The sequence below is a fragment of the Lissotriton vulgaris genome, chromosome 6 (genome assembly GCF_964263255.1).
Source record: "Lissotriton vulgaris chromosome 6, aLisVul1.2, whole genome shotgun sequence".
Taxonomy (NCBI): domain Eukaryota; kingdom Metazoa; phylum Chordata; class Amphibia; order Caudata; family Salamandridae; genus Lissotriton; species Lissotriton vulgaris.
Genome location: NC_141694.1, coordinates 586,536,035 through 586,551,062, shown reverse-complemented (window position 1 = coordinate 586,551,062; position 15,028 = coordinate 586,536,035).

Genomic DNA, 15,028 nt, shown 5'->3' with positions numbered 1-15,028 from the left:
ATCCCGTCGACCCTGCTTTGGTAGGGCAGGAGTCCCAGAGCCACCGGAACCTCGCGCCGTCAACATTACACCCTGGTCGAGAGACTACATCTCCCAGGGTGCAACAAGAGTTACACAGGTGCCGCGAGTAAGGGGGAGGTGCCTGAGCTTCCAGCGCGCTCAAAGGACAGTATCTCCCCCTGCGGCTGGGGACGCGCACGGGCCAAGGGCGGGCCCGTCCGTACCTGTCCTATCCAGGAAGAGGCTGGGCTGGGCCACGCCATTTGAGTCCTTACTTGGAACTGCACTTCCCGTCCTTAGGACAGTGAATCGCGGTGAGCACGGACATGCACTAAACAACTAATTAATTGTATGGCCTGTGAAGGATTGTTGCAGCATTGACTATCTGACTTTTTTATTAACTGTGTGGACCCGGGTCACTACAACCATACTACTGACATTAGTATTGAGTTCTCCTCTCTTTTTGTTTAGTCTGGGAGCGTAACGCCCTCTAAATCTCAAACAGTATGGGGAAGAGAAAAAATATCACAACTCGGAAGAATAGCCCCGGGGGGGGGGCCTCACAACAATCGCTATTGAACTACTTTACAGGCGCAATGGGAGTAATTGAACAACAGATTAGCTCGGTGAAGGAAGCCTTGAACTCTGAAAAGAACTCAGAAAAGACAAACTCTAATGGGGATAGTGGGGAAACCTTTACTTTTGGTGTCTTCTGGCCTAAGTGCGCCCTCTTCTCCCCAGAAACTAGTCCCAATCAATACGGGAACTAGCAATGGTTGTGTTTTTAACGAGTACGACCACATTTCCGTAAGTGATCTTGACAGTGCATCCCAGTCCCCAATTAATCGTGCAAGACACTTAACCTATCCAAAAGGCACTACTGAGTCTATGATTGAAATTCATAGAGAAACAACAAAAACTAGAAAACCAGAAAAAAAAGCCAAGCCTATACCCCAGCCCACTTTCACACACAGGTCTAAAGAGAAACCCCACGTACGAGCCCAGTCTAATATTTCCTCTGAGCTGGAAAAATTAAATAGACTTAATAAGCAAGACTCATACCTCAGAGAAACGTTGATAGTCATAATAAATAGAATAGAGTCACTACAGACAACGCTGTTAAAAAGTCTTCCCTCCCCCACAGATAGTAACCTCACTTCCATCAAATGGTAGAACAGACTTCGCTGAAAACACAATCAGTCAGCAATCCCCTAGCAGGCCTGCCCGTAGAGACGAACAGTTGGAGAGACGGGAGATTACCCATGGGAAGGAACCTCTGAATCCCTATTCAGACCGGAATTCTGCACCCGCTTCCTTTCCTACTGTCACATTAACCCAACTAATGTCTAAGGATGTCCCAGCTAGCGTTACCACGTATCACTTGGCCGATGACGAGAGGCTTAACATGGGCTCCCTACCATTAAATAGCATTGATAGGAAAGTGGGTAGGGGTCAAAATGTACGAGCCTCCCAGAGAAATCAGGGGAACCTCATGAGAATTGATCTACCTCCAGCAGTGACTCCTTATACTGATGTCTTGGCGAATGTTCCAAGACTTTCACTGGGGGTGGAGGAGACTTGGGACTCTCTTAGAAATAAATCCCTATGTTGTCTGGGTTCTAAAACTGGACACACGGACGGGTTGTTTGCCGAATTCAAAAGGGCCAGAAGGATTAGTTGGGTAGGGAGAGGTTTGAAGACGTTAGATGGTGACTGTGTGGTTCTGTCTTTCAGTACCCCACAATGCATGCAATCAATCCTCAGTGGAGTGGGAACTCAGTGGATCTTGAGCTATGACATTAATATAGTCCCTTTAGTATATTTTTACCCTCCACTTCTCAACCATCAGCTCAACTCGAGATCTGAGGCCCAAAATGTGTTCCTTGGTGCCAGGTTTAACATCCCAGTGCACAATAGGTTTGCCCTATTTAATGATTTTGAACAAGTAGATTGACTACAATTAGATTTAAGGAACTCACGGATGCAGCAAGCTCCGCAGGAAGTCATTAAATCTGATAATAGTTGCAGTTCACTTACGAGTAAAGATAAAAGCTTGTCAAGCGACACAGTCACCATCCCCAAGGACAATACGGTTATAACTGGTCCGGTTCTAGTAGGCAGGGAACGTTCCCACAATCATAAAAGCGCAATCCTGCTAACAACACCATTACCCAATGTAATTATATCAAAAACCATTAGTGAGGGATTATTATTGGTTGAGGCAGACGAAAGATCCCGGAAATCAAACTTGAATGAAATGTTCTTTTGGAATGTAGCAGGAATAAAAACCAAGGTTGAAAATCATTTATGGTATGAGTTTGTGAAAAGATTCAATACTATCATCTCCAGGAGACATAGGTGACTCAACCGATCCATTTTAACGGCTATAAAACATTCCATAACTCTGCCATAATCTCCTCCCATGGCCACTCAAAGGGGGGTCTATGTATTTATGTTTCAAATTGTTTGAATCATAACAGAATAGAGTGGATAAATGATAACCAGTTTGTACAACTTCTGCTATTGCATTCAGACAAATTAATATGTTCTGCTCTAGTGAATTTTTATAACAACATTCCCCCTGATCAGATCATTGGGGTCTTAAGATCCCTAAGGCATAATTTGCAGAATATCCAGGCCTCAGTGTTAAAGGATTTGATCATTGTTTGGGGTGGGGATTTTAATTGCACGTTATGTAATTATGTGGATGGGGGTCCGTGTAGTATAGGCTTTTTTTTAATAAAAACTGCTATTTCTCTCATTATGTTCATACCCGTTTTGGTGAGTTGCTGAATTACATATTGTTTGAGTTTGATTTAAACTTTGCAAATGATTTATGCCCCTTCTCAGTTCCCTTTAAATCAACATTCAATGGTAGGAGTACCTTTTTCGACAATCGACTTTATTCTAGTGACTTGTAGGCATGCTTTTAGAGTGGCAGATTTTCGCACTCATAATATTGCATTAAGCGATCATTTTGTCTTGAGTTTAGGTTTAATTGAAAAAGATAAGGCTAGGCGTGTGAGGGACTGTACATCCCATACTGTTAAAAATATCACCTTATCTAGCCAAAATGGGTTTGCCTTGCGTAGGGATAAATTGGTCCCTGACAATTTCACAAATATGATTATCAAAAACTGTAGCTAGGAAATCATGGTATGTCTAGACGAATAAGCAAATAACAAAGACGTTTTAGAGGGTTTTTCAGTTATTGCAGGGCATATCAAAAAGGCTTTATAAAGAAATACCAATGATAACAAGGGCCACAAGCGTGGATGGTTTGATTCAAAATGTACTAAAGCCCACACCAAATAAAAAAATTGTCCACATAAAACAATAAAAAAATCGATTAGGGATTGCAGGGGTTCGAAGAGAATATAATCGCACCCTGAAAGAAAGGAAGCAGGAGCTAAAAAATGAAGAGTGGCACGCTTTCCATGCAGCCTCAGAACTTAAAGATAGCTAAGCATTTTGGAAGGCAGTTAATGCCCCATTCATGGTGAGTGGTGAAAAGGCCTCCATTGAGATTGCCATTAGCAAATCAGAGTGGGTGGAGCACTACTCAAAAGTATTTGGTAAACCCCACTCTGTTTCCCCTAATGATGGAAACCCTGTTCTAACCTTAGAGACAGAGTTGTTAACTAACTTCCCTAACCAAAGATTTGATCTAGATAAAGTTGTATTGGCCATTACTCTAAGTAGCGGGGCAAGGAACCCGGGCCTGATGTCATCCCCGTGAACCTTTTTACATTTAATGCAGAATTTTGGGGCCCTATTCTAACCCAAGTTATCAACGCAAGTAGCAAGACAGGTCCAATTCCATCTCCGGTCCAACCCAGCCAATTATAGGCCTATATCATTGCTTGATTCCACAGTGAAAGTAATTGGTAGAGTCCTTTTAACAAGGCTTCAAGATTGAGCGGAGGAGCACTCGATCATTAGTGACATCCAAAACGGTTTCCGTAAGGGACTAGGGACCGTAGAGCATGGCCTGAACTTGGACATGTTGATTAGCATATACACAAGGGCAAAAAGGGGTAGACTTTTCCTGGCTTTCGTGTATCTATCAGCGGCATTTGACTGCGTGATCCATGAAAAACTTTGGAAAATTCTAGAAACCCTTGGAGTGGACCCACCCATAATCCTCTTCATAGCACAGCTGTATCAAGGGGCTAACGCAACGGTTAGGTTTGGGGAAGGTGGCAAATGCACTAAACATTTTGATGTAAAACGAGGAGTGTGGCAAGGTTGCGTCCTCGCCCCTTTCCTATTTACCTTATATATAAATGATTTGGGAAGGGTGATAGTGGATGAGTGCCAGGATAAACACCTCATAGTTAACCGCTCAATCCCCGCTCTGATGTATGCAGACAACGAGGTGCTTATGCACCCCGATAGCCATAAAGAGGGCCATCGTCTGCTTCGCTAAATACATTTTTAATTTAGGCCTGAGCGTCAACATTCCAAAGTCCTATGTTATGAAGTGCGGGACGGGTAGTAGTAAACCCCGGCCTTTTGTTTTAAACTCTAATGAAATTAAAAGTGCAGACACATTTTCATATCTTGCTATTCTATTTGACAGAAGGTGGACGTGGTCTCAGGCGGTTAAATCGAGGAGGCTAATATTTCAGCAAGCTGTAGCCGCCTAAATACATTTTAGCAGGAAGATCGGCAAAAGGGCCCCAATTGAACAACTACAAATATATAAAGCTAAGTGTATTGCAGTTGCTATTTACGGTGCAGGCATATGGGGCCACGAGGATGTGTCAGCCCTGCAGGTTATAGAGAATAGGTTCTTGAGATACTTATTGACTCTACCAGCCAGTACCACCTCTTTCATTTGTCACACTGAATTAGGCATTTACCATCTCTATGATATTATAAAAATCCAGCTAGCACTCTGGACCACAGACCAGACAATTTTAAATAGACAAATTCTAATGGAGTGCCTTAATTTAGAAGGGGTTAAGAACATAAAATGGCTGGAATATATATCAGAAAGTGTATGCACAACATAGGCCATCCTGAATATTTTGCTGATCCGACTACAATAGGCTCAATATCAAGGAAGGATTTTAAAAATAATTGTTTGGCTTTTATGGAAGACCTTAGAAGAGGGGTAGAATTAAAAAAGCCCACTATTCATGACCATTACTCCATCTTAATAACCTTTAAAATACAACCCTTTCTAGGGATGCCTAGTAGATTTTTACTCTTTTAAATAGGACAAGGGAACCCAGGACGCAATAAGCTAAGGACCATGGGTAGAAACTTATTTTCAAAAGACAGCGGTCCTTAGAAAGGAAGGGAATTGAAACAATAAATATAGACTCGATAGAACTATATTGTTAAGAATGCCCAGCCGGACACTTTAATTTCTTGATGAAAATAGTGTGAAACAAGGGAATGAAGCACACAGTGCGATGGAAGTGGGAAACCAGCCGATGTCCAACCAACACACTTGGGGGACAGAACAAAGAGGAGGGAATATTCAGGCAACAGCAGGTTATCAAACAATGAAAATTGCAACAGTGATAATCCACATTGTACACACATGCATGTTAAAATAATATGTTAACTCTGCATTTAGTGTACTAATTGTCGACGACGTTTCGAACCACACATATTATTGGTTCATCCTCAGGACAAGGAATAATTGCCTAAAGAGTTAATAATTCAGCTTAAGCCCCTGAACAAACATAAATTTGTTGTACATAAAAACGGAACGAACATATTACAGATTAAAAATGACGAAAAGGGGGAGACAAAAAAGGTTGGAACATGTCAGTTAGTTGCTCGCTTGTCTTCATTGCATAATTATTGCCACACTCACTACATGCCAGAGTGTTCAAGGTGAGGCGGTGCGGTACATGCCATGGACGCACAGTGAATTTCCAGAGCAATCGAGTTGCATTTATTAAGACTGACGGCATAACCCGTGTTGACTGTGATAAAAGGGGGACATGTGTCCTTGCACTGGGTGTCCGCAAAAACAAGTGGTTTGCGTCGGTTCATAGTGTGAACGTCTCGTTAGTGACACATTGTGACGTGGTGAATAATTGACGGAAGGTCATAATAGTGAACACAGCATGCAACCTTGTGAAGGACGTGAACCAGCTCTAGATGAACAGCTTACCAGTCCGGATATGGTGAGGGTCGTTTGTAAAGAAAGTCTACTGACCTTGGTGACTTTCTAAAGGCAAAAGAGGGGGATATGGTTTGCTTAAATTCAGGGAGGGGCATGACCTTGCTATCGCCCGTGGGGTTTTTTAAAAACTTACCTAGGGATTATAGTCTGCCCAATTACTGTGGGGTCAATGGGGAACAATGCCCAGGTCCAAGAATCTGCAGGGGGAAAGGACAATAGGGTGCCATTTAGTTCGCCTAATATTAATCCAGAAACCAGATTTTCCGACAAAAAACTCGTTTTCCAGGTCGAGTGTTGTCAGCCTGCTACACTCGTTCTGATAACGTGCTGGTGACATGGAGCGCCACAGTTGTAGAGCGCTTACCTGTAAACCGGAGGGTGCAGGTCCACAATGGGGGTCCTTGCACAGCGTGAGGATATCTTCACAACCGGGAAGACGTCCCGGGACCCGGTGTTGGTGTTCCCGAGTGCGGTCACATGGGGCAGTTTGGCCAATCAGAGCGCGACTCGGCGGGGCGGCCATTTTGGGTAGGGCATCGACCTCAATGAGTAAACAGAGAGGGAGGACTTAATACAAGTCCTTCAGTTACCGAAGTTACATGACTCGACAGTGGGAAGCTAAAAAGTAACAAGGGACAAGTTACTGATTAGACCGACGGCCCTTTTGGAAGTGTCAATACAGGGGCGGGGTTCGAGGGAGCAGTGAGGGGTGATTAAAGAATTTGTGAGAATTACTTAAAAAGTGAATGAAAGTGAAAATCACTTGGTAAAGTGAATTAAGCATTACAGTCACACCATGCAGTGCTTTATCTTGAATCACAGATCTAATGGCAAATTCACATCCAAGTCACAGTCCTATCTTAAAAAGGTCAGAAGTTATGTCCAAACACAACATACATTGAGTAACAAAGGACATATATGTACACTAGATTAGGGAAGTCCAATCTTCCATGCGGTTCAGCCCAGTGTGTAGGCTTCGGGTCTTCAGAATCCAACGGAGTTCTTGTCTGTTGAGTAGCTGCTGTAAGTTGCCTCCACGGTTAGGGAGTTTGATCACATCAATGACAGTCCATTTAAAGTCCATTTCAGAATGTGACAGTTCTGTAAAATGATCAACCAGAGGTGCATTCAACGTTCTGCAGCGTATTCTGCTCCTGTGTTGACACAGTCTTGTACGCACCTTCTGTGTTGTTTGTCCTATATAAATCATGGGACATGGGCACACAATAGCATAAATAACATTAGTGCTATTACAATTCGAGAAATCTCTACGAGTATACTTAATGTCGTTGTGCGTAAACTCTTTACCTTCCATGGTACTACCACACATGGAACAGTTTCCACATTTAACGTGCCCTGTTAGCCGTGGGAGGCCCCAAAGATTGTCAATGGTTGTTGCTTGAGGTGGAGAGGGTAATGCTGCACGCACCAAATGGTCTTTTAAGTTCTTTGATTTCTTAAAGGCAAACATCGTTTTGTCCAATTGGAGCAGACCTGCATTGACCACTGGCCAGTGTTTTTTAATGCTCTTAGTGAGTGCATTGGATGCTGGAGAGAAAGTTGTCACACAGACCAGCCGGTCCTGTGTTTTTTTAACTTTGGGCTCTAACAATACTTCTCTGGGGCAGTACCAGGCTCTTTTTAGCGAGGATTTAATGAGTCTGCGTGGGTAGCCCCTAGCGCTCAGTTTGGTGCTAAGTACAGTGGCCTCTTAGAAATAATCATCTTTAAGGAAACAATTTCTTCTTAGCCTCAAAAATTGTGAGTAGGGCAGGGAATCACGGAGAGCTCTAGGATGGTTGCTCGTGTAACTCAACAAAGTATTGCGCTCAGTTGGCTTCCTATATAGGCTAGTGATCAGAAGTCCTTCTCTGTCCTGTATCATGAGGTCTAGGAAGGGAATGCTGCAGTGGCTGGTGGTTAAGGTGTAAGCGAGCCCACTGCAATTACAGTTTAACCAGTGTAAAAATTGGGGTAATAGTTCTTCAGAGTCACTCCAGATCATGAAGATATCGTCAATATATCGCTTCCATAGGGCTATGCCACTATGGAAGGGATTTGACGTGGTAAGGATGCGTCCAGACTCGAGGCTATCCATATATAATACCGCTAGGTTGGGGGCAAAAACAGCCCCCATAGAGGTACCTTTGATCTGGCCATAGTATTGGCCATCAAACAGGAAATAATTCTTGGATAGACAGATCTCTAGAAGTTGCAAAATAAATGTCGTTGGCATGCGATGTGGTCTAGGGCGTGTGTTGAGAATGTCTTGAATAACCAGCATAGAGTCGTTCTGTGGTATGTTGGTATACAGTGACTCGACGTCCAGAGTACAAAGCACACTGGACGTGGAATCAAAGGGACGTTCCTCTATCAGATTGATCATATGCATACTATCCCGTATATAGCATTGGGTAGTAGGCACAAATTCTTTGATGAAATAATCTACAAACAGACCAAGAGGTTCCAGGACTGAACCACATCCCGACACAATTGGTCGGCCCGGGGGATGTTCCAAGTTCTTGTGCACCTTAGGAAGCGTGTATATCACCGGAGTGCGTGGTGATTGTGCATTCAGAAAAAGATATTCTTTCTTGCTGATGAAACCAGAATCAAGCCCTTCCTTGGTGACTAATTGTATCAAGTTTTTTATCTCGCTAGTAGGGTTTCTGGGGAGTTTCACATAGTGAGCAGGGTTGTTTAGTTGTCGAAGGATTTCCATTTTGTATGTATCAAGATTTTGTAAGACAATGCCTCCGCCTTTATCTGCGGCTTTAATGACAAGTGCAGAATTGGATTTCAGGTTTGTGATTGCTCTTTTTTCATCTAATGAGATGTTGTATGGAATAAACGAGTGGCGCTTCTCAATGGTTGAGAGATCATTCAGAACCAGTTTTTCAAAAGTAGAAATTTCTGGTGGTACCATACTGCTAGTAGGTGAAAAAATGGAGGGTGGTCTGAAAGGAGTGTTAGATATTGGTGCAGGTTTTGGATGAAGTAGGAAAAAAGCATGTAGTCTCAGTTTCCTAAAAAAACGCAATAGTTCTGTTTGAGTGTCCAAATAATTAGGACGTACAGTTGGCACAAAAGACAGACCCTTACTAAGCAATGACAATTCACTGCTGGAAAGGGAATATTTTGTAAGATTGAAGATAGGCAAGGAGTGAGAAACTGCTGGGTCACTAGGGATAGACATTTCATTCGCTAACAGGGGAAACTGTATATCTACCATTGGGAACTGTAAATCTACCATTGGTAGTGCTGGCGCCTGGTGCTGCGTTCGCCCGGTGGGTAAGGCCAACGTTGTGCTGGGGATGCCTAGTAGATTTTTACTAACACTCTTCCTTTCGGGAACTTTACATGGATCAATCTCATTTCCAGAACAGATTGATTGGTCAAGGGATCTTTGCAAATACACTTGTGATGGTTTATTGAACCAGCCGACCATCCACGGATTATTTTTTTTCAGATTCTATTTGTGTGAAAAAAAGAACTGGATTTTGCCTATCCTGAGGAAACTTGGCCTAAGGCAATGTCGTCCGGCTTTCTTAGTTTTACAATTATTGGAAGATGAATTTTCTATTATATCTCTTTTATTGTTTTTAAAGAATATTTTTAAATGTAGGAAATCAATTTGAATGTAAATCATGAAGCTATTCATCGAAACCATTTCCTTTCAACTGTGATTGTTCTCATGTATGCTACGATCCTTTTATGAGTTTTTGTATTCTGCTTTTATGATAATCAAGTGATATTATCGAATAAAGCATGTTTGAAAGTTAACCTCAATCTTCTGCCACTAAGGCCAGCCAGTAGTTGTAAACATGTTTAGTTTGTACTCGTAGGACATTTATCTGAGAAAGGGTGCCAAGATTTGTGCTGTATCAAGAGAAAAAGGAGAGAGTTTGAGGCTTTTCTTGAATTTTGACTCACCGTCCCAGTACTGACTTTCTGAGACTCCTGGGTGTTTTTCCCATAGTGTCCTGATAGTGTGAGAGAAGCTGGGGGTATATTATCAACGGGGTTTATCTCTGCTTTTTTGGCTTTAAAAGCCAAGAAAGCGGAGATAAAATTATCTCCCTATTACCTAGCTGTCGCTAACACCAGTTAGCGACAGCTAGTAGGAGATAGAGACCATCTTGGGCCCCACTTTGCATGTCAGTGATATTTATCACTAATGACATGCAAAGTGGGCGTGCCAAGATGTTAGCGACTGAAAACAGTCGCTAACATCGCTATCTCCTATTACCAACTTTTGGAGATATTCGCGCTAAGCGCGAATATCTCCAAAAGCTAACACCTGCCCTGAGCAGTTCTTAGCCATGTTATCCAATGGGAGGTGGATAACATGGCTAAGAGCATTTGCTCGGTAATGCATAAATATCGCTGACTTTTCAGCGATATTCATGCATTGTGGCGATTTTTATCGCATTTGCGATAAACCTTGGTAATACCAAGGTTTATTTGCGGTAAAAATCGCCGCAGCTCAGCAGTAAATGTTTGTCTCTAACCAAGCAATAGCGATAATTATAGCTATTGCTTGGTAATATGCCCCAAAGTTCCGGGTAGATCCGCCCTAATTTTAGACCAAGCAATAGTGTGGGATCTGGACATTGCCTTTGACTTCTGGGTCCTCACAAAAGAATATGGCCAATCATAAGAAATTAAGCTCTCGACACAACCACTTGCCAAAAAGTTGAATTAACTAACACCCAAAAACGTTTCCCACCTTGCACTCTGAAAAGTGTTTATACGGATTTCTAAGGAGAACAGATGGGATTTCCCCTATGAACACAACACAATAGAATAGAATTCTTGCACAAATTATAGGTCATTTAATGTACTCACAATAGTGGGCAATCCCACACATTCATCATGGTATGAGTTCAAATTGGAATGTTTTAAATTGATTAAGATGGTGGGCGCTCTTACTTCAGAGAATACTATACAAATCTTGAATAACAGTTTTTTCTCCCCACAACACAACATATTGGGAGGCGCACTTAATTGAAAAAAATCACACAAATCATGTGTGCTTATAGGAATATACACAAAGCAAATAGTAAACGCTCAAATTCCAAAACAGACTCGCACGCACTCACACACAGCTAATAATGCTTGTAAATTTGGAAGTGCAAGGGCCCTAGTCACCCGAATATGAAATACAACATTATTTTGGAGAAAGAGATTTCAAGAAAAAATTTGTCTTGTACACATGTGCAGTCCGAAGACAGTAGCAGGTCTAAAAGTATCTGAAAACTGTAAATGTGATGTGTTACTGGGTATTTCCGTGTTTATACAAGTACATTGTGCATTCAGAGATTGAGATTCAGAAGTTAAAGATTGGACGAGCATAAAAGGTTTTAGATGTTATAACGCTGATGTCTGTTGTGCATTTTTTGAGCCGTGTGCTGCAACTGAAATGTTCTTCTGTGAGTAGTCAAGGCCAACCTTTTAAAGGTTACAAAAGCAGGGGAAGCGGGGCATTCACGCTTAACGTTAGAATGTTTGCTCAGTTTGTTGTAATGGTATTTTGGCTTCTAAATAAGAATTAACAGTTTGAGTCAAAACATTTTATTGCATTTTTGAAAAGGAAATAGGCAGAATCATTGCAATGGAAGATATTTCATTTTTCCCAATAATCTTATGCATTGATGTAGGTGTCATGCATTCAAGGACCATGCAGAAAGCATTTACAAATATCACAAATTAGATTAGGCATTCATGAAACTTGAAAACGAGCGCCACAACATGTTACTATAGTGATCGCCCGATTGAGCAGTAGGCATCATGTCAACATGACAGCTTCAAGGTAAAGTAGGCAAATTCAATAAAATAATTAAATCAAAAAGCACAGGGATCAGACTTGAAGTCTTCAGTATATGCATTCAATACCTGGTCAGACTTGTCCGGCCAGAATGTTGGGGTTATTGAGGGCCACAGAAGACAGATCTAATATACCTCAGGGGAGGAAACGGCACAGAGATTTTACTTCGGCATTTTGAAGTCCATTTTGTAATGCATTTGTCTTTTGCATGAAATTACACCCAGGTGCTTCAAGGCAATGAATTTGTGCTACAAGGGGAACACAGCCTGTCACATTGTGTGTATATGTTGCTAGTTGATTTCCAGTTAGGCTGGATGATTTAACTCAAAATCAAAGGAACAGATTGACTAACATGAGGTCAGATTGATTTACATGGTGTAGATCCGTGATTGTATGCACACCCATACGCACCAGATTTAGAGCTAACTTACCCTTTCGGTGCTCACGGTAGGCGTCTGCTCATGACGGCCGGGAGCCGTCAGAACGTTGCTGCCCCGCCCATGGTCTGTTAATTCCCTGCCTCTGCGGGAGAATTAATCAGTGGGCGGGGTTCTGACGGCTCCAGGCCGTCATGAGCACACGCCTACCGTGATTTATGATGGTTGGGAGCCGTCATGAGTACCTCAGCGCCACGCCCAACCCGCCCCCCCTTGCACCGCAGCAGAATACGCGCCACGGCGAAGGGGTTAACCTGAAACATACCCTCAATGTAAGATCTGATCTCCTGCCCCTGAGTATTGACCCGCTTAGATTCAAATAGCATCTGGGATACATCACCTCTAATTTCTCTGCCCTTTCAGCATTGATCATTAGGACGAGGACAGTTAAGTGTCCGATTGGACTAATGTATTGTATTGTAATTGCATTTATATAGCCCTTACAAGCAGCTGTGGCACACACAGGTAAGAGTGGTGGGAATGTGGGGCCGGGTGTGGGGGTGGGGGGGGGGGGGGATTTCGACAGACGATAATGAGGGGAAATTAATTATTTATTTAATTTTCTCTTGTTGTCATATGTTGAAACACCCCACCACCCGGCCCCAATACACTTATCTGCATAGGCCACGACTACTTAAAACACTATAAACGTTTGATACTGGGTGGCCTGGCGTTTTAACTTCAGTAATAGAGGAGTTCGAAATGGAAACCCATATTTATCCTGTAGGATAAAGATGCATAACCATGGGAATGAACACGAAGCGCTGAGAGGGCTATGTTGACTTCCAACTAAAATGTACACATGATTGTGTATGCTGAAATGACAATTCATCTATGTGCATGGGCTTTAAGTTCTGTTTACGGATTGTATGAACGTCATGTTGGATGGCTATAATTACAAATAAAGATGCTAAATAAAAAAACTTTAGTAATAATTTTGAAAGGCTTAGTTTGGTAGGTTGAGCCACTTTTAATGTAAAAAAGTATATACAAGTCAAGGTTGTCTAAGTTATATTTAAGTTGTACATTAGTATAAAGCAACAAAAACAATTCATGGACAGAATGCAGAACAATGTCATACATTCACTCCAGTACTGAGTTCTGGGCCTAAATCCATTGTTTTAGATTTATTCAGCATTCCGTCCATCATTTGTTTGCATAGCCCTTTTCACCCGATATGGGATGGGAATGCCCAGACGTGGGTCTCTTGCTCACTGTGCCACTGGATTCAAGCTAGCCTGGCTGATGAAGGGTAATACCCAGAAACTGGTCCCAGGATTCTAGTTTCCAGTCCAGGGAGGACCTGACTTGGCAGCTCGGTCTGGACTGTTCCCATGAGGCACGGGGTCAAGACTGATTTGGATATGGCTGGGTCTAAATTGGGGTGGCGTGGTTAGCAAAAGAACAATGGATTTAACCCAGTTCTCTTGACTGGGGGTGAATGTATGATTTGTTCAGGATTCCATGGGAATTTAATTCTATATTTGTAACCATTCAGGGATAAGTGGGTTAGCAGTCTGAAACCAAAAAGATCCCTGGTCATTGTATTAAAGATTCAAAATCAATGCATATAAATAACATTTTAAGCAGTATAGTCATCAGTCTCACAGCACGTAGTATAGAACCAAATATTTAGTCAGAGTAAATCGATTTATAAATAAATGTATCCTTAAGAGTATGGTAACAGTTAGAGATTCCTTCCACCAACAAAGGCAAGAGGATGGTCAAAAGAGTTTTCGCATTGGCAAAAGGATCAAGTTACAGTCCACTAAGGAAAAGTCCCTGGGCATGGGCAAGGGGAATGGAGAATAATCAGGAAAGTTCAGGTCTGGTCTCTCACGAGATGGCTCCATATAGTCGAATAGGCAAGTTCATCAGCAAAGGGAAAAAGGAAAGGGCATAGAAAAGATAATTCGGCAGGCAGTTAAAAAAGGATTCCAATCAATCTGCTGAAAAGAAGGAGCCACCCCTCTCCTTGGAAAGTCGCTTTTTATACCCCAAACCGTCCATTTGTGACATCAGTTGTCACCACAAATGTCATGTGACCATTTGTCTGTTCACCAGGTACAAGATTGATACTCCAACATATTTTCTCATGTTGCTCATGAGAAACAACTATCCATTCCGTCCTCACAGGTGAATTGCAAAGAGCTTATTTACTTTATTGCTCTCCATGGATTAAGTTAAGAGGTCAAGCTTCCAACAACTCACAAACAATGAAGTACTGGAAAAGTGGTTTGGGGATTAAAGAATGTTGCATAAACAGAACAGATATAGCAAATTTTTGAGAAATGTAACAAAAATCCATTACACCAGGCTATGAAATAATGCACCCTAAGGAAAAAGGCAATACAATGCATTTTATTGTTAGCATTTTTATTTAATAAAAGAAGCTCATAATTTAGTTTAAGAATAATAGAATAAATAAAGCAGATCTTGTATGGAAATATTTGTAACATCGTCAGTGATTATTAGACAGAAATGTTCAACTCTAATTATGGCCTACTACCAACATTTTAAAAGTACCTACGTCCAACCTATTCCTAAAATCATTTAAATACAAATGTTTTAAGAAACATAAGAACCAAATAATGTCTAGCACTTATACTGAAAGTT